The sequence below is a fragment of the Stigmatopora argus genome, chromosome 1 (genome assembly GCF_051989625.1).
Source record: "Stigmatopora argus isolate UIUO_Sarg chromosome 1, RoL_Sarg_1.0, whole genome shotgun sequence".
Classification (NCBI taxonomy): Eukaryota; Metazoa; Chordata; class Actinopteri; order Syngnathiformes; family Syngnathidae; genus Stigmatopora; species Stigmatopora argus.
In genome coordinates this window covers 29,567,499-29,588,059 of record NC_135387.1, presented here as the reverse complement: position 1 = coordinate 29,588,059, position 20,561 = coordinate 29,567,499, and the positions used below count along the sequence as shown (strand labels likewise).

Genomic DNA, 20,561 nt, shown 5'->3' with positions numbered 1-20,561 from the left:
CCTTGTCGTCGTCTCCCCGCCGTGTCCCTGACCCCGCCCCCTTATCCCTTGCCCCGCCCCCTTTTTGTGTCTCCAAAGCTTTGGTGTTGAGTGTTGTCAATGGTTTAGCTTCTGGTTTCAAAGCGGCAGCAGCAGAATGTCCGTTCTGACTGCCCAGATTTCTATATATACTGGTATCTTGAAGCTTATTGTATATATGAGTAGTCGCCATGGGATGACACAATGTAAACAAAAAGTAGAAAGAATAAGACAAATTGTGAGTCCTGTGTTCTCTCCATTTGAGTATTTTGTAATTTTTTTGAAAAATTTGTGGAAATAAAATCAACGACTAAGTTACACCACAACGCGACCCGGCTTGACTTAATGGCGTTCCGTCAAATGTGGGTTATTTGTCTCATCTCATTTTCAGAACCGCTGAATTGGTGGACAGCCAATCGCAGGGCACAAGGAAACAAACAACCAATCATAGCGAGTGGCAATTTGGAGTGTCCAATCAGCCTTCAATGCATGTTTTTGGAATGTGGGAGGAAACCGGAGTACCCGGAGAAAACCCACGCAGGACAACATGCAAACTCCACACAGGTTCACCTACCCGGACTCGAACCCATGACCCCAGAGCTGTGAGGCCGACACGCTAACCACTCAACCGACCCTTCAAATTTAATCTCATCTCATTTTCTGAAATGCTTTATCCTCACTAGGGTCGCTGGGGTGCTGGAGCCTATCCCAACTGACGGGGGGCGGGAATGATTTTTCTTAAAATGTTCCCTTCAAAGTAACACATTTGTACTCCCTATTAAGAAAACATGAATATGAAGGTGAACATTGTGAATCAGGGGTGGCTTATACGCGAGAAATTGTAAAATTAAAAAAATTAAGGCAATTTTAAGGGTGCGACTTATACATAGTGGGTGGGGGCTTATACGCGAGAGAAATTGTAAAATTCAACAATTTTAAGGCAATTTTAAGGGTGTGACTTATACACAGTGGGTGGGGGCTTATATGCGAGAGAAATTGTAAAATTCAATAATATTAAGGACATTTTAAGGGTATGACTTTTACATAGTGGGTGGGGGCTTATGCGCGAGAGAAATTGTAAAATTCAACAATTTTAAGGGTGCGACTTATACACAGTGGAGGCTTATATGCGAGATAAATTGTAAAATTCAACAACTTTAAGGCAATTTTAAGGGTGCGACTTATACACAGTGGGGGCTTATATGTGAGAGAATTTGTAAAATTCAACAATTTCAAGGCAATTTTAAGAGTGTGACTTATACACAGTGGGTGGGGGCTTATACGCGAGATAAATTGTAAAATAAAAAAAAAATTAAGCCAATTTTAAGGGTGCGACTTATACATAGTGGGTGGGGGCTTATACGCAGGAGAAATTGTAAAATTCAACAATTTTAAGGCAATTTTAAGGGTGCGATTTATACACAGTGGGGGCTTATATGCGAGATAAATTCAACAATTTTAAGGCCATTTAAAGGGTGCGATTTATACACAGTAGGTGGGGCTTATACACGAGAGAAATTGTATAATTCAACAATTTTAATGCAATTTTAAGGGTGCGACTTATATACAGTGAGTGAGGGCTTATACGTGAGAGAAATTGTAAAATTCAACAATTTTAAGGGTGCGATTTATACACAGTGGGTGGTCGCTTATACGCGAGAGAAATTGTAAAATTCAACAATTTTAAGGGTGCGACTTATACACAGTGGAGGCTTATATGCGAGATAAATTGTAAAATTCAACAACTTAAAGGCAATTTTAAGGGTCCGACTTATACACAGTGGGGGCTTATATGTGAGAGAAATTGTGAAATTCAACAATTTTAAGGGTGCGACTTATACACAGTGGAGGCTTATACACGAGATAAATTGTAAAATTCAACAATTCTAAGGCAATTTTAAGGGTGCGACTTATACACAGTGGGTGCTTATATGTGAGAGAAATTGTAAAATTCAACAATTTTAAGGCCCCCAAAACACATTTCCCCAGGTTGATGGACGTCAGTTTCTTTCCACTTCTCAAGGAGCCCCTCCCTCTTCGACATTCCCGGTCTAACCCGCTCTCACTTTCCCAGACAACACAACGGCCAATCACGGGCCGGTTAAATTATTTAGGTCCCCTCCCACCTCCTCCTGGCCTTCAATGTCTGGGATTGAGCGGCTGTGACTGCTGTCAAGTCAAATCCCACTCATGGTGCTGTGTGTTGCCCTCAGGCGGGTGCACGAGGATGCATCATCCTCACCCACACACACAAGCGGAAATAATCCGTCGGGTGGTGTGTCGGGCGACATGAGCCATGTTTGCGTGTCTCTCGTCTCCCCGTCTTCACCTTCCCGTCTTTTCAGCAAGCGGCATTTGATGTCGGTGCAAGGCTAGTGTGTTTTCTTACAGCAGGCTGCCGCCATGTTTGTCCAATGTTGACAATGCTCTCATCGCCATGGCCCGGGTTCGATTCCCGGTCAGGGAAGTTCCAAGTTGAGGTTTTTACCTCAATATCTTGGTTAATAACAATTGGAAAAAACAGTACTGTTGGATTGTCCTAACATGTCCCTGATGGTCTAGTGGCTAGGATTCGGCGCTCTCACTGCCGCGGCTTGGGTTCGATTCCCGGTCAGGGAAGTTCCCCTTTAATGGCGTCTTTAACCCCAATATCTTGGTTCATAAAAATTGGAAAAACAGTATTGTTGGGTCATTCAAACATGTCCCTGATGGTCTAGTGGCTAGGCGCTTTCACCGCCGCGGCCCGGGTTCGATTCCCGGTCAGGGAAGTCCCCTTTTATTGATGGTCTTCAACCTCAATAGCTTAGTTCATAACAATTGGCAAAACAGTACTGTTGGATATTACAAACACGTCCCTGGTGGTCTAGTGGCTAGGATTCGGCGCTCTCACCGCCGCGGCCCGGGTTCGATCCCCGGTCAGGGAAGTCCTCCTTTATTGATGGTCTTCAACCTCAACAGCTTAGTTCATAACAATTGGCAAAACAGTACTGTTGGATCTTACAAACACGTCCCTGGTGGTCTAGTGGCTAGGATTCGGCGCTCTCACCGCCGCGGCCCGGGTTCGATCCCCGGTCAGGGAAGTCCTCCTTTATGGATGGTCGTCAACCTCAATAGCTTAGTTCATAACAATTGGAAAAACAGTATTGTTGGGTCATTCAAACATGTCCCTGATGGTCTAGTGGCTAGGATTCGGCGCTCTCACCGCCGCGGCCCGGGTTCGATTCCCGGTCAGGGAAGTCCCCCTTTATGGACGGTCTTTAACCCCAATATCTTGGTTCATAACAACTGGAAAAACAGTATTGTTGGGTCTTTCAAACATGTCCCTGATGGTCTAGTGGCTAGGATTCGGCGCTCTCACCGCCGCGGCCCGGGTTCGATTCCCGGTCAGGGAAGTCCCCCTTTATGGACGGTCTTTAACCACAATATCTTGGTTCATAACAACTGGAAAACCAGTATTGTTGGGTCATTCAAACATGTCCCTGGTGGTCTAGTGGCTAGGATTCGGCGCTCTCACCGCCGCGGCCCGGGTTCGATCCCCGGTCATGGAAGTCCCCCTTTATGAACGGTCTTTAACCCCAATATCTTGGTTCATGACAACTGGAAAAACAGTATTGTTGGGTCATTCAAACATGTCCCTGATGGTCTAGTGGCTAGGATTCGGCGCTCTCACCGCCGTGGCCCGGGTTCGATTCCCGGTCAGGGAAGTCCCCCTTTATGGACGGTCTTTAACCCCAATATCTTGGTTCATAACAATTGGAAAAACAGTACTGTTGGGGCATTAAAACATGTCCCTGATGGTCTAGTGGCTAGGATTCGGCGCTCTCACCGCCGCGGCCCGGGTTCGATCCCCGGTCAGGGAAGTCCCCCTTTGTGGACGGTCTTTAACCCCAATATCTTGGTTCCTAACAACTGGAAATACAGTATTGTTGGGTCAACAAAACATGTCCCTGGTGGTCTAGTGGCTAGGATTCGGCGCTCTCACCGCCGCGGCCCGGGTTCGATCCCCGGTCATGGAAGTCCCCCTTTATGGACGGTCTTTAACCCCAATATCTTGGTTCATGACAACTGGAAAAACAGTATTGTTGGGTCATTCAAACATGTCCCTGATGGTCTAGTGGCTAGGATTCGGCGCTCTCACCGCCGCGGCCCGGGTTCGATTCCCGGTCAGGGAAGTCCCCCTTTATGGACGGTCTTTAACCCCAATATCTTGGTTCATGACAACTGGAAAACCAGTATTGTTGGGTCAACAAAACATGTCCCTGGTGGTCTAGTGGCTAGGATTCGGCGCTCTCACCGCCGCGGCCCGGGTTCGATCCCCGGTCATGGAAGTCCCCCTTTATGAACGGTCTTTAACCCCAATATCTTGGTTCATGACAACTGGAAAAACAGTATTGTTGGGTCATTCAAACATGTCCCTGATGGTCTAGTGGCTAGGATTCGGCGCTCTCACCGCCACGGCCCGGGTTCGATTCCCGGTCATGGAAGTCCCCCTTTATGGACGGTCTTTAACCCCAATATCTTGGTTCATAACAACTGGAAATACAGTATTGTTGGGTCAACAAAACATGTCCCTGGTGGTCTAGTGGCTAGGATTCGGCGCTCTCACCGCCGCGGCCCGGGTTCGATTCCCGGTCAGGGAAGTCCCCCTTTATGGACGGTCTTTAACCCCAATATCTTGGTTCATAACAACTGGAAAAACAGTATTGTTGGGTCATTCAAACATGTCCCTGATGGTCTAGTGGCTAGGATTCGGCGCTCTCACCGCCGCAGCCCGGGTTCGATTCCCGGTCAGGGAAGTCCCCCTTTATGGACGGTCTTTAACCCCAATATCTTGGTTCATAACAACTAGAAAAACAGTATTGTTGGGTTAACAAAACATGTCCCTGGTGGTCTAGTGGCTAGGATTCGGCGCTCTCACCGCCGCGGCCCGGGTTCGATTCCCGGTCAGGGAAGTCCCCCTTTATGGACGGTCTTTAACCCCAATATCTTGGTTCATAACAACTGGAAATACAGTATTGTTGGGTCAACAAAACATGTCCCTGATGGTCTAGTGGCTAGGATTCGGCGCTCTCACCGCCGTGGCCCGGGTTCGATCCCCGGTCAGGGAAGTCCCCCTTTATGGACGGTCTTTAACCCCAATATCTTGGTTCATAACAACTGGAAAAACAGTATTGTTGGGTCATTCAAACATGTCCCTGATGGTCTAGTGGCTAGGATTCGGCGCTCTCACCGCCGCGGCCCGGGTTCGATTCCCGGTCAGGGAAGTCCCCCTTTATGGACGGTCTTTAACCCCAATATCTTGGTTCATAACAATTGGAAAAAACAGTACTGTTGGGGCATTAAAACATGTCCCTGATGGTCTAGTGGCTAGGATTCGGTGCTCTCACCGCCGCGGCCCGGGTTCGATCCCCGGTCAGGGAAGTCCCCCTTTATGGACGGTCTTTAACCCCAATATCTTGGTTCATAACAACTAGAAAAACAGTATTGTTGGGTCAACAAAACATGTCCCTGGTGGTCTAGTGGCTAGGATTCGGCGCTCTCACCGCCGCGGCCCGGGTTCGATCCCCGGTCAGGGAAGTCCCCCTTTATGGACGGTCTTTAACCCCAATATCTTGGTTCATAACAACTGGAAAAACAGTATTGTTGGGTCAACAAAACATGTCCCTGGTGGTCTAGTGGCTAGGATTCGGCGCTCTCACCGCCGCGGCCCGGGTTCGATTCCCGGTCAGGGAAGTCCCCCTTTATGGACGGTCTTTAACCCCAATATCTTGGTTCATAACAACTGGAAAAACAGTATTGTTGGGTCAACAAAACATGTCCCTGATGGTCTAGTGGCTAGGATTCGGCGCTCTCACCGCCGCGGCCCGGGTTCGATCCCCGGTCAGGGAAGTCCCCCTTTATGGACGGTCTTTAACCCCAATATCTTGGATCATAACAACTGGAAAAACAGTATTGTTGGGTCAACAAAACATTTCCCTGGTGGTCTAGTGGCTAGGATTCGGCGCTCTCACCGCCGCGGCCCGGGTTCGATTCCCGGTCAGGGAAGTCCCCCTTTATGGACGGTCTTCAACCTCAATAGCTTAGTTCATAACAATTGGCAAAACAGTACTGTTGAATCTCACAAACACGTCCCTGGTGGTCTAGTGGCTAGGATTCGGCGCTCTCACCGCCGCGGCCCGGGTTCGATTCCCGGTTAGGGAAGTCCTCCTTTATTGACAATTACTAAACTGGTACTATTGGCTTCAGTAACCATGTCCTTGGTGCTGTCAGCTTTTTTGTGTCTTGAGATTATTTTCAATCCTCTCCCGGTAGGCCTCACTCGCTCCTCCCCCGCCTCTTTTTCGTCTTCCTGTTTGCCGCTGGTCTCGGGAGGGAAACGACTGAGAGCGAGCCGACGGGTTTGGTCCAATAAAGCGTAGCAGGTTGGCTCGTCGGCAGCGGGCGAGACTTGGAGTCTCCGTTTTAATGCCTTGTCATAAAACTCGCAGCTGGCAGTGAGTTCACGCTCAATGAGGCCGGGGGTGCCGTGTCCTCCTGCGTATTTATGCAAAGAACTTCACAGAATGCCGTACTGAGTTTTGAGTATATTTGACACCACAGCATGTCAAATGCAAAAGAAAAAAATGAAATATCCTGAGCAATACTGTATTTTCTCACATATTAGCCACATTCGCATATAAGCCGTACCCTTAAAATCGTTGAATTTGACAATTTCTCTTGTATAAGCCGCCCCCTGATTACCAATTTTCACCTCCATATTTATAGTTTTAATAGGGAGTACAAATGTGTTACTTTAAAAGGGAAAATCTTAAGAAAAATCATTGCACGTGGTATTTTTTAGATACTTTATTAATCGTCTGCTGGATTGCACATTCCGAATGGGTGTGGCCTGCACGTGGACAAATTCAAAAAGGAAGTCATGTGACCAGTACAACCAGGAAGTGTGTCCGTAGCGGTCTAGTTTGTCATCCCAAGGTAAGATGGCGGCGCCCTGAGCGAGCAATAGCAGGCACAAGTGAGTTTTTCTCATGTTTTATGCAAAATACGGTTTATTTTTTTCTTGAATTTCATTTTTAGACGTCAAAATACATTTTGTTTAGTGTTTTATCCGTTTATCTTTTCTCTATTTTGAACTAAATGACAGTATCGGCTTGCGTTATGCAATAAAACATGTTATTTTCCAGTCCCTGTCACCAGAGTAAATACAATTTAAATATCTTTTTATCTGTGAAGCAGATATTTTCCTACATTTTGTTTCATTCGTGATTGATTAATTAACAAAATAACAGTTTTTAGCAAGCCGAGTTTGTACAATAACGTTCTGTCTAACCCACATAAATAATTATTTTCAATTTAATTTTAAGAGTTCGAAGTACGTCATCTTGTGAGAAAAAGCGGTAAAATTAAGAGAATAAAACCACTTACTTCGACATCAATGGGAACCGGAAATTAATCGTGTCATTTTAAGAGATTAAAGACATCTTGTGAGGAAAAAGGCATCAAATTACGAGAATAAAACCGGTTCAATTATTTTGACATCAAGAGAACCGGAAGTTATTCGCGTCATTTTAAGAGATCGAAGTAATCTTGTGAGGAAAAAACAACAACAACATAACAACTGGAAGTTGTTCGACGTCAGCGGACCTCAATTTTTAACGATGTAAAGTCAGAATTTTTTTTTTTTTAAAGGACAATAAAATACTTTTTGTGGATCATTGATTTCTGTTGATAACATTTTAAAGGTAACGACTTTATATTGTAAACATACGTCACTTCCGAGATTCTAAAATGTTCAGCTTTCATGCTAGTCTTCCTTGTGAACATCGTCATGTAAATAGTGCATCGCAGCTCAAAAATAGTTTAAAAAAACTCTGAATACATCGCTGGTTATGGTTCTTATCTCCGTGTTCAAAGTATAAAAAGGTTTCAGGTTCTAATTTATTGTAAATCAGCAACATTCAAACAATTCAATATCAGTTCATAGCAGTTTTCATAACAGCCCGATTGACTCGGCACAAAAGAAGGCAAATGTCTGTCCTTTTAAATCCATCATGAAGATTTCCCCTTAAAACGTCCATTTTGGCAGCCAAATGCAGATTGATGGACTCAGCAGCTGTTCTGGAAACAAATTGACGACCTGCGGCAGGTGCGACGCTTGAACCAAAAAAAAAACAGACATTTAGTGGATAAATATTTTAATATTTTGACACAGAAGTTGCACTAATCGCATTGTTTTCGCTGGGTGGCTATATAGATACATATTTATATTTTTTTTCAAGACTCAAGTTTGGGAAAATACCGTTTGCCTCATTCAAATCATGCAAAAACTGTATCACATCTTAATATCTCAAAATTTAATATCATGAATATCATATCATTAATACCAAATCTACTGTGATTAAACAACAAAATGGAAATAACTGCATTAAGTGAGGTTCTGCACTTAAGAGGACCTGTGTTAGATTAATTCAAGGAATAACATTTGAAAATATGTTTTTTTATGGTTCTTACTGTCAAAAAAATGATTTTAGTGTTCAACATGCTATCCTAGTTAATGTACTGTTAAATGTGCTACCTAAAACTAAATCGTGTGTATTTTCCACTTTAATTTATACTGTGATTAAAAAACAAAATTGGTACACACTGCTCTCTAGCGGACGATGGTGAAATGTGAAAACATTCATACATTTCCTGTGTTTGCATATTGTCTGATATGTAGTTTTGGATTATCAATTTTAAAATCCAATACAATGTATTATTTTCTAGCAAAATTACGATGAAATACGACAGGAACGTGTCTGTATTCATTCATAATGTCTTTTATGTTAAGCACTATCGCAGTCCCTGGTGGTCTAGTGGTTAGGATTCGGCGCTCTCACCGCCGCGGCCCGGGTTCGATTCCCGGTCAGGGAACTTGCCTTTTGGCAGACGGTATATCTGTAAAGTTAATAAAACGTTATATATTGTTATTGAACCGCTGCACATGAAAATTTGCAGGAACTTCACAAACAGCGTGTGACAAATAATTTAAAAATAATATAGTAGTCATAGTAAGTTAATTGTGTAGAACTCGACATCCAAGAGCTAAGCCATGCCTCGACTTGCCACTAGGGGAAGAAATGCTATAGCAATTATTTGAGCATTCTTACCTGAAAAATGATCGCAAAGAAGAAGAAGAAGAAATCCAAAGAAGAAGAAAAGCAAACAATCATTGTGTGCGCGTCAAACTTCCCAAACACATGTAAGTAAATTACTCTCTATGCAAACACTATGCTATATTTTCCCACAAGTTCAAATGAATTATGTGAATATCATAATCATAAATCCGTATTTCATGCACATATTGCATTTGCCTTGGTTACGAATCTTCTGTCATTTATCTGTGAAGGTGAGTTGTAGCTTTATTGTCACTTGATGGCGTTACAATCAAACGCTTCCTCAAAAGGAAAGCCAAGAAATCCCTGCAGGTGGCGCTAGTACAATGTAGGACCATTAAAAGAATCACTTTTCCATCGCTTTTTAAGTATTTAAGGTAAAATAAACAGTTTTCAATGTTTTTTTTTTCATAAGTTGAAATTGCAAATGTTATTTTTGAAAAATTAAGTATGGCTGCATCTAATTAGATTATTATTAGATATAATATAGATTAGAATGTCAGGAAAAAGCACAATATTTTTTGTCAGTCGTTTCAGGTGGGTAAAGCCACATATTTTATCAAATCATCAACATTTCAAGCTTTGTCATCTCATCTCTCATTTTCTGACCCGCGTTAGGATCGCAGGGGGTGCTGGAGCCTATCCCAGCTGACTTTGGGGCAGAGGCGGGGGACACCCTGGGAGCCAATCGCAGGGCACAAGGAGACAAACGACCATTCACGCTCATACCTAAGGGCAATTTAGCATACAATTAGCTTAGCATTCATGTTTTTGGAATGTGGGAGGAAACTGGAGTACCCGGAGAAAACCCACGCAAACTCCACACAGGCGGTCCGACCTGGATTTGAACCCAGATCCCACACTGGCTGACGCTAACCACTCACCCACCGTATTCTATATTTTTTTTTTTTAATTGACCAGCGAATTGTCAAAAATGGCTGAATGGTTTTTTTTTAGGTCGACTGTCAGGAAATTCGAATCTCGATGACTACATACTGCCCTCTGGTGGCAAGGTGTTTTATACAAACTCCTTAACGCTATAGAAAATGTAACGGCTATCTTTTTCCTTCATTCATTTTCCGGATCGCTTATCCTCACAAGGCTCGCAGGGGGTGCTGAAGCCAACTATGCGTACCAGGCGGGGGACGCCTTGAATTGGTGGGCAGCCAATTGGAAGGCACAAGGAGGCAAACAACCAATCACGCAAGTACCCAAGGACAAATTAGCCTAGCATGCATGTTTTGAGGAAGTGGGAGGAGCCTGAAATACCATATGAAACCAAAAATTGAGTCTCTCACACAATACCAATAACAAATAAGACAATTTAAATATATATCTATATATCTAGATCTATATAATCTGGAGATAGTGGTTAATGCATCGGCCTCACAGTTCTAGGGTCGTGGGTTCGATCCCAGGTTGGTCCTTACGGTTGTTCTCCCGGGCTTGTGTGGGTTTTCTCTGGGTACTCCGGTTACCTCCCATATCCCCAAAAAAACATGCATGCTAGGCTAACTGGTTCAACACTCGAAATTGCTCCTAGCCCTGATTGGTCGTCTGTCTCCTCGTGGCCTGCGATTGGCCGGCCACCGATTCAGGGTTCCCATAGTTAGTTGGGATAAGCTCCAGCACCCCCTGCGACCCTTGTATAGGATACATAAGCGGTTCCGAATATGAATGAATGAATGAATACTCCCCTATTTACAAAAAAAATCCAAGTTACAAAACCAATTCATTTTGTAAGTAGAGGCACTTTTGTATGTTAAAAACGACATTTTTGGCTATTGCGCGCTGTGTTACGCACTATACTTTTTATTTTTTTTTTAAAAATGTTATGCTCTCGTCTCACTTGTCAGTGTACGCGTAGGGCAAGGGTGTCAGACACGGGTTGGTTCGCGGGCCGCTTTAACGTCAACTCGATTTCAAGTGGGCCGGACCATTTTAGATAGAATTAGATTTTTTATATATAAATGAATTAAATGAACTGGATTAAAAGCCCTGAATGTTCCATTTTTATAGACCTAAAACAATGTTTATTTTAGCTTTTTTTATGTATTTTTAGATTTTACAAAATGATTTTAGAACTAAAAACACAGAAAAAATTGATTAAAATATGACAATTATTGATTTAAAAGGGAGAAAAATCAGGACATTTTATATACATCGGACCATTTTAGATATAATATTTAGATTTTTTTATAAATGGATTAAAAAACTGGATTAAAAGACCTGAATATTCAGTTTTTTATAGATCTAAAACAATGTTTATTTTAGCTTTTTTACATATATTTTTAGATTTTACAAAAAGATTTTTGAACTAAAAACACAGAAAAATGGATTAAAAAATGACAATTATTGATTTAAAAGCGGGAAAATCAGGAAATTTAATATATATCGGACCATTTTAGATATAATATTTAGATTTTTTTTAAAGAAAAATGGATTAAAAGAACTGGATTAAAATCCCTGAATATTCAGTTTTTTATAGATCTAAAACAATGTATATTTTAGATTTTTTTTAAATTTATTTTTAGATTTTACAAAATGATTTTTGAACTAAAAACAAAGAAAATATGGATTAAAAAAATAGCAATTATCGATTTAAAAGGGAGAAAAATCAGGAAATGTAACCTACATCTATACTCTTCATTTTAATTTGATCCTAAAACAGAAAGTCGGCACTTTATCATTTACTTTCCCGGGCCACACAAAATGATGCGGCGGGCCAGATTTGGCCCGAGGGCCGCCACTTTGAACCTGTAGCGTAGCGTCCCGCCGTCACCCCGAGGCCGATCGCCGCGTCCTTTTTCCATGGAAGTTGTGTGGGTACCCTCCGGATTGCCTCACCGCCGAAGCATGCCGGACCCTGTTATCCGGCTATCCATCTGTCTTATTGATTTTCTCCCGCGTCCCCCCCCCCCCCCGTCACCCCCCTTCTAAACCCCCCCCTCCCCTCCGCCAGTTTCATCTTTCCTCCACTTTTCTGTCGGGCGAAAGATGGCGAGGTGGGGAGAGCGATCACAAAGGAAGGGGGCGTTCGGGGTGGGGAGGGGGTTTTGATGCCAGAACGGCTTCTGTGAAACCCGTGGAAGAAGTTTGGGGAGGGGGGGTCTTCGCTAGAACTGCGGGGGGCGGGTTTTTTTTTAAGAGTTGGAGCCTCTCTCTCTTATTTGCCTCCATCTCAAGGGAGCATCATCATCCCTCCTCCTCTTCCTCCATCCTCGCTCCGAGGCGCCTCGGTAGCACACGCTCCACTCGCCGCCGCCACCGCCGCCGCCGCCCCTCCCCCCACTTCCTCCCGCTCAGTCCGTCGTTCCGCCCGCCCGCCTGCCTGCCGTCTCCACTTCCCGGGGGGCCCGGGCAGTGCTGGCGGCACAGTCGTGATTTGCAGGAGATTTGTCTAAGTGAGAAGCAATTAGTGCGCCTAAGCACCGCTAATGTATGCATGCTGGGGCCGCCCCCCCCCCCCCCCCAACCCAGCGCCGGCCGCCCCCCCCCCTACTCGACGCTCTTCCCGTCTGTGCCAGGTCTGTCTGGGCGAGTCCGGCCCCTTTAGCACTTTTTTGTCTCACCGTCACATTGTCCCCCCCCCGGTTCTCTCCTTCTCGCGACCTTGTGACTCGGATTCGATTAGCATGCGACAATTAGCGCGCCGGAATGAAATGCGGCGGGGCATTTTGGGATTTTGCCATTATTGTGTGTCTCCGTGCAGCGTTAAAAATGAAATAGCCCCCGATAGCCAGATTGACTTGATTTGGACGGCAAACTTGGTTCAGGTCGGGCAAATTCCCTGACCTAGACCCAGTGGTCGAGCCGTCAGGGCCTTCAAGGTCTTCTTTGCTGGCCTAAGAAATATCTGAATCATATATTATATTTTGTCCATCAATACTTATTAAATAATTCCAAATTGTCTGTTAGCTTCCTTTCCCCCTGGTTGCACTGCTTCCAGATGTGTGTTTTCATATTAAAGTATTTAACCAATCACATTTCAGCCATTATTTGTTGCCATGGTCAGAAATCTGCCTCAAGGCTTTCACAATCAGTTCTGCAGGCTCTGCCGCTTTAAACAAGCGTCGATAAGACTGTTGCTTTAACCAATCAGATTTCAAGTTGGCAACACCACAATGTATTGTCGCGAGCGTAGGGATACGTCATTGCCTTGTCGCAGGCGGAGGGATATATCATCGCTTTCACCAACTATGATTGGCTAGTCATTAGCCAGAGCTATCAAACTGTATCTGGAGCTAGCTGCACAAGCAAATATATTGTTGTGTTGATTTAAAGCCACTTTCAAGACGGACTATGCCAGAAATGCGACAGGACAGGCTCGACTTTTAGCATTAGCTTCGATGGCGATAGAAAAGAAGGAAGAAAGAAAGGAGGATGTATAGTGTTTACAGTTAAAAATATTTTTGGGTGAGTACAATATGGCTATATTCCTAAATAATATTTCAATTGTGGGCCAAGTTCTGATATCTGAAAAGCTCCAGTGTTTGTATTTAATCACTAAATGCTGCTTGGAAGTGGATTTTACCCCATTTTAGTGCATTTTTTTGCCGTTTCGCCATTGACGTCCATCGCTGTCTTTTCCCGGGAAAATCACCCCCCCACCCCGGCCCGGTTGTGATGTCTGAAAAGCTCCAGTATTTGTATTTAATCACTAAATGCTGCTAGGAAGTGGATTTTATCCCATTTTTGTGCATTGATTTATTGATTATTTTTTATGTGTCGCAGCTGTAGCTGCAGTAGAGGTTTTATAGCCATAAAATAGTTTTTGAGGGTTGGATTGATTCGTTGAAGGCGCTACGAGAAAATGCACGGACCGCCACTGCCTAAACCCCATTGAAAATGTAGGCCCAAATCATGGGTCTGGGTAGGGTACATTCGGCATTGGCTAATAAACAAGATGTAAAGTGTCTTGTCAGTTTTTTGATTCTTGAGATTTATTGATGTCATGTCAGAAAAATACAGTATGTCTCCTTTGGGTTTAAGTTGGTCTGAATCAATACTTTGATTTCACCTAGAAACTGCATGATGGCTTCTGTCCTTCATCTTCACGTGGTTTTATTGATTGACGGCCACTCGTTGCGTCGGTTCGGCGCCCACGTGGAAGTCCAACGCGCTTCAAGGTCCTGTTCGGCATTGGAGGTACGTAAGGGACACTTATAAAACATGCTGGGACATTAAATTTGACATTAAAATTTAAGAAAAATCATACAAAATTGGGATGTTTTGATCATTTTTAAAGGGTGTAGATCAGGGGTGTCAGACTCAGGTTGGTCAACTTGATTTCACGTGGGCCGGACCATTTTAGATATAATATTTAGAATTTTTTATTTATAAATGGATTAAAAGAACTGGATTAAAAGCCCTGAATATTCAGTTTTTTATAGATTTAAAACAATGTTTATTTTAGCTTTTTTACATATATTTTTAGATTTTACAAAATGATTTTTGAACTAAAAACACAGAAAAAATGGATTAAAAAATTACAATTGTTGATTTAAAAGGGGGAAAAATCAGGACATTTTATATACATCGGACCATTTTAGATATAATATTTAGATTTTTTTTTTAAATAAATGGATTAAAAAACTGGATTAAAAGACCTGAATATTCAGTTTTTTTATAGATCTAAAACAATGTTTATTTTAGCTTTTTTACATATATTTTTAGATTTTACAAAAAGATTTTTGAACTAAAAACACAGAAAAATGGATTAAAAAATGACAATAATTGATTTAAAAGCGGGAAAATCAGGAAATTTAATATACATCGGACCATTTTAGATATAATATTTAGATTTTTTTTTAAAGAAAAATGGATTAAAAGAACGATTAAAATCCCTGAATATTCAGTTTTTTATAGATCTAAAACAATGTTTATTTTAGCTTTTTTATATATATTTTTAGATTTTACAAAATGATTTTTGAACTAAAAACATCATTTTGTTCTTTAAAATGGGTGAAATTAGTTTAAAAAAGCGCACACTTTTTCATGTATTTTAAATTCTGAGTATGCCTCCCAAGGAAAAACATTTCAAAATATGAATTGTTTACGTCTCTCTCTGTCAAAAAGGTTCCCAATTTCTTGTTTAGATGGTCGTTTTTAGAAGACCGTGGAATGAATGAGAAAATTTACCTATAAAAAACTGCTCTACTTACGAAAAATCCAAGTTACAAAACAAGTTTGTAAGTAGAGGTCCCACTGTATAACCCTGAAAATCTTAAAAATATATTTTTTGTCCTTTAAAAGTGGTGAAATGCCTCAAAAATTCACATTCTTATGTTTTATTACTTTTAAATTTTGTCTCTCAAGGAATAACATTGGAAAATATGTTTTTTTTATAGTTTCTCTGTCAAAATGGTTCCCGACTTCTGGTTTAGATGGTCATTTTTTTGTAGAACTGTTGATCAAATGAAAGAATTTACCTGTAAAGTACTGCTCTACTTACAAAAAAGCCAAGTTACGAAACAAGTTTGTAAGTAGAGGTCCCACTGTATATCCGTCAAGATGTTAAACAATACATTTTCCCTATCATTTTGTCCTTTTTAAAAGGCTGAAATCACTAAAAAGGTGCCGATTTTTCATGTATTTTAAATTCTGAAAATGGCTTTAAAGGAATAATATTTGAAAATAATGAATTGTTTACGGCTTTCTCTGTCAATAAGGTTCCCGGTTTCTAGTTTAGATGGTCGTTTTTTTGAAAACCGTGGCATGAATGACAAAATGTACCTATAAAATACTGCTCTACTTACAAAAAATCCAAGTTACAAAACAAGTTTGTAAGTAGAGGTCCCACTGTATATCCGTGAAGATGTTCAAAATGTCACTTTATCTTTTTGTCCTTTAAAAGTGGTGAAATGCCTAAAAAAATCACATTTTCATGTATTATTACTTTTAAATGTTGTCTCTCAAGGAATAACATTTGAAAATATGATTTTTTATATTTGTATTACCTTTAGTAATCTTAACATATTTGATCGGAATCGGCATAACATTGTATTGCAAGTCAAAAAAATAACACTAAAAAAAATGATAATGAGAAGAAAAAAAATAACTTTCTTTATCCCGCCATTTTTTTATTCTAACCCCCAAAAATCCCCCGAACCGATAACAAGTCCACACGTCCTGACGCTGGGCCGACCGCCTCCCGAAGAGGAGTCGGCGCGGGCAGCGGGTGGCTTTGGAACGAGGCGCTCGTTAATTAAAAACGGGCTAATTACCGCAGCTTCTTAGCCGGGCTTTTACGGTGCCGATAAGAGGATAATCCTGCAGTGAAAGGCGGCGATGGTGGAAGTGGTCTCTTCCAGACTGGGCCTCCTGCTCAGCTGGGTCCAAATAAAAGCTCCCCAACAATACTTGCCCACTTTTTCCCTTTTTTTTTTCTTCCCCGCACGACACTTCTTAAAGCGGGGTGTATAGAATATTCAAGCAGGCTGCACTTCACTGGAGGAAGCCGGCATAAAAGACTTTTCCATCCGTTGCTTGTTAGGGGTTCATTCATTCCTTTTTCTCAACCGCTTATCCTCACCAGGGTCGCGGGGGGTGCCGGAGCCTATCAGAGTTAGCTTCGGACACTCTGAATAGGAGGCCGGCCAATGACGGGGCAAACTACCAATCATACCTAGGGGGAATTTAGCTTACAGTTAGCCTAGCATGCATTTTTTCGGGTTGTGGGAGGAAACCGGAGTACTCGGAGAAAACCCACGCAAGCCTGGGGAGATCAAGACCGACCTGGGATCGAACCCAGGACCCCAGAACTGTCAGGCCGACGTGCTAACTGCGAAGTCGTCGAAAGTTAGAGTCATTTGTTCATTTTCTGAACCGCTTATCCTTGCAGGAGTCGCGGGGGGTGCTGGAGCCTATCAGAGTTAGCTTCGGACACCCTGAATCGGTGGCTAGCCAATGATAGGGCGCAAGGAGACAAACAACCATTCATAACTAGGGGATATTTTGAGTGTTCAACCAGCTAACCTAGGATGCATGTTTCTGGGATGTGGGAGGAAACTGGAGTACCCGGGGAAAACCCACGCAAGCCCGGGAAAAAAATGCAAACTCCTCACAAGAAGACTGGCCTGGGATTGAACCCTCGACCCCAGAACTGTCAGGCCGACGTGCTAACCGCTAATAGCCATTAATTCATTTTCTGAACCACTTATCCTCACAGAAGTCGCGGGGGGTGCTGGAGCCAACCACGGACACCCTGAATCGGTGGCCAGCCAATGACAGGGCACAAGGAGACAAACAACCAATCATACCTAGGGGATATTTTGAGTGTTCAACCAGCTAGCCTAATATGTTGCAGGGGGTGCTGGAGCCTATCCCAGCCGACTTTGGGCACAAGGCGGGGGACACCCAATCGCAGGGCACAAGGAGATAACCAACCAATCATATCTAGGGGAATTTCCAGTGCTAAATTAGCCTAGCATACATGTTTTTGGAATATGGGATGAAACCGTACTAATCGGAGAAAACCCACGCAAACCCAGAGAGAACATGCAAACTCCACCCAGTGAGGACCGACCTGGGATCGAACCCGGAACCCGAGAACTGTCAGGCCAACACGCTACCCACTCATCCGCCGGAAAAACTCCCACGAAAAATGGAATATTCCACAATGGGTTTTTTTCAGGTACACGAGCAAGGGGCGGGTTTCCCCCATACATCCCCGATAAAACTGAACCCAACCCGCTCATTTAGGGTTTTTTTCAGGGATGGCGAGCAAGGGGCAGGTTTCCCCCATACATCCCCGATAAAACAACCAATATAACCAAACCCAACCTGCTCATTTAGCGACGCGCATACACATGACGTGCGTCGACTCACATGTAAATACTCACATTTACAGTTCGTCTCGCAGTCACGTGAGGGAAAGGTCGCACGACCCGCCGATCGTTCACGTGTCTCAAACCCATATTTTGTCACGGGGAGTCGGCCATTAGCGCTCGCCGGGCTTTTCCCATATGCTCGGACGCCACAGATCTATAATTCAGGGGTGGCAGATGTCTCCATGCATTATACATGAGCGGCGCTCCACGCCACGCTAGCGAGCCGCCTCGTAGCTCAAACCATCGCCGGCCGGGTCTTTGCATATAGCGGGGCTCCTCCATGTTGACCCTCGGACTGCCCCGTCCTCGTAACTGGGTCGCTTTGCATGTCAAAGCTAAATTGTCTCCCTCGACTGCCGACTGGAAGACGCCATTCGTAACAATGGATGCTTCTTTGTCATTGGAATGAAAGGCCAGAATGAAATTTAATATGTATTGAAAAATGACGGTTAGCACCCGGAGAAAACCCACGCAATCTTGGGGAAAACATGCAAACTCCACACTGGAGGACCGACTTGGGATCGAACCCAGGACCCCAGAACTCTTAGGCCAAGGCGCTAACCACTAAGCAGTTGAAAATCAAATGATTTTTCTGAACCGCTAATCCTCACAAGGATTGTGGGGGTGCCGGAGCCTATCACAGCTAACTACGGACACCTTGAATCGGTGACCAGCCAATCACAGTGCATGTTGAGACAGAAAACCAATCGATTTAACATGTATTTCAAATGATTGTGAGCTGAGGAAACCGGAGCACCCAGAGAAAACCCACGCAAGCCCTGGTCAAAACACACAAACTCCACCCAGGACCCCCGAACTCTCAGGCCGAGGCGCTAACCACTAAGCGGTCGAGAATCAAATGATAATTTTTTCATTTTCTGAAGCACTTATCCTCACGAGGGTTGCGGGGGTGCCGGAGCCTATCACCGATAACTACGGACACCCTGAATCGGTGACCAGCCAATCGCAGGGCATAATGAGACAGACAACCCATCGATTTAACATTTATTTTAAATGATGGTGAGCCATGGAAACTGGAGAACCCGGAGAAAACCCACGCAAGCCCTGGTCAAAACACACAAACTCCACCCAGGACCCCCGAACTCTCAGGCCGAGGCGCTAACCACTAAGCGGTTGAAAATCAAATGATCAATCTTTCATTTTCTGAACCGTTTATCCTCACAAGGGTTGCGGGGGTGCCGGAGCCTATCACCGATAACTACGGACACCCTGAATTGGTGACCAGCCAATCGCAGGGCATGATAAGACAGACAACCAATCGATTTAACATTTATTTTAAATGATGGTGAGCCGAGGAAACCAGAGCACCTGGAGAAAATCCACGCAAGCCCTGGTCAAAACACACAAACTCCACCCAGGACCCCCGAACTCTCAGGCCGAGGCGCTAACCACTAAGTGGTTGAAAATCAAATTATCATTCTTAAATAAATAAATGACAGTGAGCCAAAGAAACCGGATTACCCGGAGAAAACCCACGCAAGCCCAGGTAGAACATGCAAACCCACCTGGGATTGAACCGACGACCCCAGAACCGCCAGGGAGGAAGTCAAATAGTCATTCATTCCTTCATTCTCCGAGACGCTTATCCTCACAAGGATTGCGGGGGTGCCGGAGCCTATCTCAGCTAACTACGGACACCCTGAATCGGTGACCAGCCAATCGCAGGGCATGATAAGACAGACAACCAATCAATTTAACATTCACATGAAATAACGGCGAGCTGAGACGCCGAGGAACACCCGAACCTTCAGACTTGACCATGCGAGCAGTTTTGGAGTCAATAGGGGGCAGTGTGTAACCAAAAAGTTGGCTTTTCTAGGGGAAAACAAGAGGAAAATGCCAACCTCCCTGGCATGGGTTGAGGACGAAAATCTCCATTTACCAGAAAATTTATGTTCCACTCTGTCACGCTCGCTACTTTTTTGTCGTGACTGAAAGAATGACATCAGCGTGGCTTAAGCGAGGGTGGCACGTCTGGGTGGCTGCACACCCGCATGCCGTCACAGGATGTAGAGCGCCGTCCCAGTTTCCCCGGACTGGGCGGAGCCAAGAACGTCAAAGAGTGACTGTTCTTGTCCGAGTATAGACACCGTCTTCCATCACGCCGTCGACAAATTACCCGGGCGGGTTTTCGACTGCGTTTGTCAATGTCAGTTTAACATTAAGTGCGTCTCATTTTTGTGGCTTTTATTCGGGTGTGTTTTTAAGGTATCCGTAACGAACGGCTTTAAGTAAACACCTGAAGCTACCTCCATCAAAATGTATGGAAACAATGACGTGGGTGTCAATCCATTCATTCATTCATTTTCTGAACCTCTAATCCTTACAAGGTTCGCAGGGGGTGCTGGAGTCTATCTCAGGTGACCCCTTGCGGTAAAGAAAATTAATAAATACATCATCAACAATCACATTTATGGATGTCTATTCTTTTTTTTATTCATTTTCTGAACTGCTTATCCTTACAAGGTTCGCGGGGGTGCTGGAGTCTATCTCAGTTGACCATTTACAGTATAGAAAATTAATAAATACATGATCA

General features: G+C 43.5%; 24 non-coding genes across 24 annotated transcripts; all 24 read left to right on the top strand.

The window, feature by feature from the left end:
- Positions 1-2,565: 2,565 nt before the first annotated feature.
- On the top strand, positions 2,566-2,637 carry trnae-cuc (transfer RNA glutamic acid (anticodon CUC)). The gene has a single exon. It is a non-coding gene; the product is annotated as a tRNA-Glu (tRNA).
- Positions 2,638-2,870: 233 nt separating this feature from the next.
- Positions 2,871-2,942, top strand: trnae-cuc (transfer RNA glutamic acid (anticodon CUC)). The gene has a single exon. It is a non-coding gene; the product is annotated as a tRNA-Glu (tRNA).
- Positions 2,943-3,026: 84 nt separating this feature from the next.
- Positions 3,027-3,098, top strand: trnae-cuc (transfer RNA glutamic acid (anticodon CUC)). The gene has a single exon. It is a non-coding gene; the product is annotated as a tRNA-Glu (tRNA).
- An 84-nt stretch (positions 3,099-3,182) lies between these two features.
- Positions 3,183-3,254, top strand: trnae-cuc (transfer RNA glutamic acid (anticodon CUC)). The gene has a single exon. It is a non-coding gene; the product is annotated as a tRNA-Glu (tRNA).
- An 84-nt stretch (positions 3,255-3,338) lies between these two features.
- trnae-cuc (transfer RNA glutamic acid (anticodon CUC)) lies at positions 3,339-3,410 on the top strand. The gene has a single exon. It is a non-coding gene; the product is annotated as a tRNA-Glu (tRNA).
- An 84-nt stretch (positions 3,411-3,494) lies between these two features.
- On the top strand, positions 3,495-3,566 carry trnae-cuc (transfer RNA glutamic acid (anticodon CUC)). The gene has a single exon. It is a non-coding gene; the product is annotated as a tRNA-Glu (tRNA).
- An 84-nt stretch (positions 3,567-3,650) lies between these two features.
- Positions 3,651-3,722, top strand: trnae-cuc (transfer RNA glutamic acid (anticodon CUC)). The gene has a single exon. It is a non-coding gene; the product is annotated as a tRNA-Glu (tRNA).
- Positions 3,723-3,806: 84 nt separating this feature from the next.
- trnae-cuc (transfer RNA glutamic acid (anticodon CUC)) lies at positions 3,807-3,878 on the top strand. The gene has a single exon. It is a non-coding gene; the product is annotated as a tRNA-Glu (tRNA).
- An 84-nt stretch (positions 3,879-3,962) lies between these two features.
- trnae-cuc (transfer RNA glutamic acid (anticodon CUC)) lies at positions 3,963-4,034 on the top strand. Its single transcript has one exon. It is a non-coding gene; the product is annotated as a tRNA-Glu (tRNA).
- Positions 4,035-4,118: 84 nt separating this feature from the next.
- Positions 4,119-4,190, top strand: trnae-cuc (transfer RNA glutamic acid (anticodon CUC)). Its single transcript has one exon. It is a non-coding gene; the product is annotated as a tRNA-Glu (tRNA).
- Positions 4,191-4,274: 84 nt separating this feature from the next.
- trnae-cuc (transfer RNA glutamic acid (anticodon CUC)) lies at positions 4,275-4,346 on the top strand. The gene has a single exon. It is a non-coding gene; the product is annotated as a tRNA-Glu (tRNA).
- Positions 4,347-4,430: 84 nt separating this feature from the next.
- Positions 4,431-4,502, top strand: trnae-cuc (transfer RNA glutamic acid (anticodon CUC)). Its single transcript has one exon. It is a non-coding gene; the product is annotated as a tRNA-Glu (tRNA).
- Positions 4,503-4,586: 84 nt separating this feature from the next.
- trnae-cuc (transfer RNA glutamic acid (anticodon CUC)) lies at positions 4,587-4,658 on the top strand. The gene has a single exon. It is a non-coding gene; the product is annotated as a tRNA-Glu (tRNA).
- Positions 4,659-4,742: 84 nt separating this feature from the next.
- trnae-cuc (transfer RNA glutamic acid (anticodon CUC)) lies at positions 4,743-4,814 on the top strand. The gene has a single exon. It is a non-coding gene; the product is annotated as a tRNA-Glu (tRNA).
- Positions 4,815-4,898: 84 nt separating this feature from the next.
- trnae-cuc (transfer RNA glutamic acid (anticodon CUC)) lies at positions 4,899-4,970 on the top strand. The gene has a single exon. It is a non-coding gene; the product is annotated as a tRNA-Glu (tRNA).
- An 84-nt stretch (positions 4,971-5,054) lies between these two features.
- Positions 5,055-5,126, top strand: trnae-cuc (transfer RNA glutamic acid (anticodon CUC)). Its single transcript has one exon. It is a non-coding gene; the product is annotated as a tRNA-Glu (tRNA).
- An 84-nt stretch (positions 5,127-5,210) lies between these two features.
- Positions 5,211-5,282, top strand: trnae-cuc (transfer RNA glutamic acid (anticodon CUC)). Its single transcript has one exon. It is a non-coding gene; the product is annotated as a tRNA-Glu (tRNA).
- An 85-nt stretch (positions 5,283-5,367) lies between these two features.
- trnae-cuc (transfer RNA glutamic acid (anticodon CUC)) lies at positions 5,368-5,439 on the top strand. The gene has a single exon. It is a non-coding gene; the product is annotated as a tRNA-Glu (tRNA).
- Positions 5,440-5,523: 84 nt separating this feature from the next.
- trnae-cuc (transfer RNA glutamic acid (anticodon CUC)) lies at positions 5,524-5,595 on the top strand. The gene has a single exon. It is a non-coding gene; the product is annotated as a tRNA-Glu (tRNA).
- Positions 5,596-5,679: 84 nt separating this feature from the next.
- On the top strand, positions 5,680-5,751 carry trnae-cuc (transfer RNA glutamic acid (anticodon CUC)). Its single transcript has one exon. It is a non-coding gene; the product is annotated as a tRNA-Glu (tRNA).
- Positions 5,752-5,835: 84 nt separating this feature from the next.
- Positions 5,836-5,907, top strand: trnae-cuc (transfer RNA glutamic acid (anticodon CUC)). The gene has a single exon. It is a non-coding gene; the product is annotated as a tRNA-Glu (tRNA).
- An 84-nt stretch (positions 5,908-5,991) lies between these two features.
- trnae-cuc (transfer RNA glutamic acid (anticodon CUC)) lies at positions 5,992-6,063 on the top strand. The gene has a single exon. It is a non-coding gene; the product is annotated as a tRNA-Glu (tRNA).
- An 84-nt stretch (positions 6,064-6,147) lies between these two features.
- On the top strand, positions 6,148-6,219 carry trnae-cuc (transfer RNA glutamic acid (anticodon CUC)). The gene has a single exon. It is a non-coding gene; the product is annotated as a tRNA-Glu (tRNA).
- A 2,640-nt stretch (positions 6,220-8,859) lies between these two features.
- Positions 8,860-8,931, top strand: trnae-cuc (transfer RNA glutamic acid (anticodon CUC)). Its single transcript has one exon. It is a non-coding gene; the product is annotated as a tRNA-Glu (tRNA).
- Positions 8,932-20,561: the final 11,630 nt, after the last annotated feature.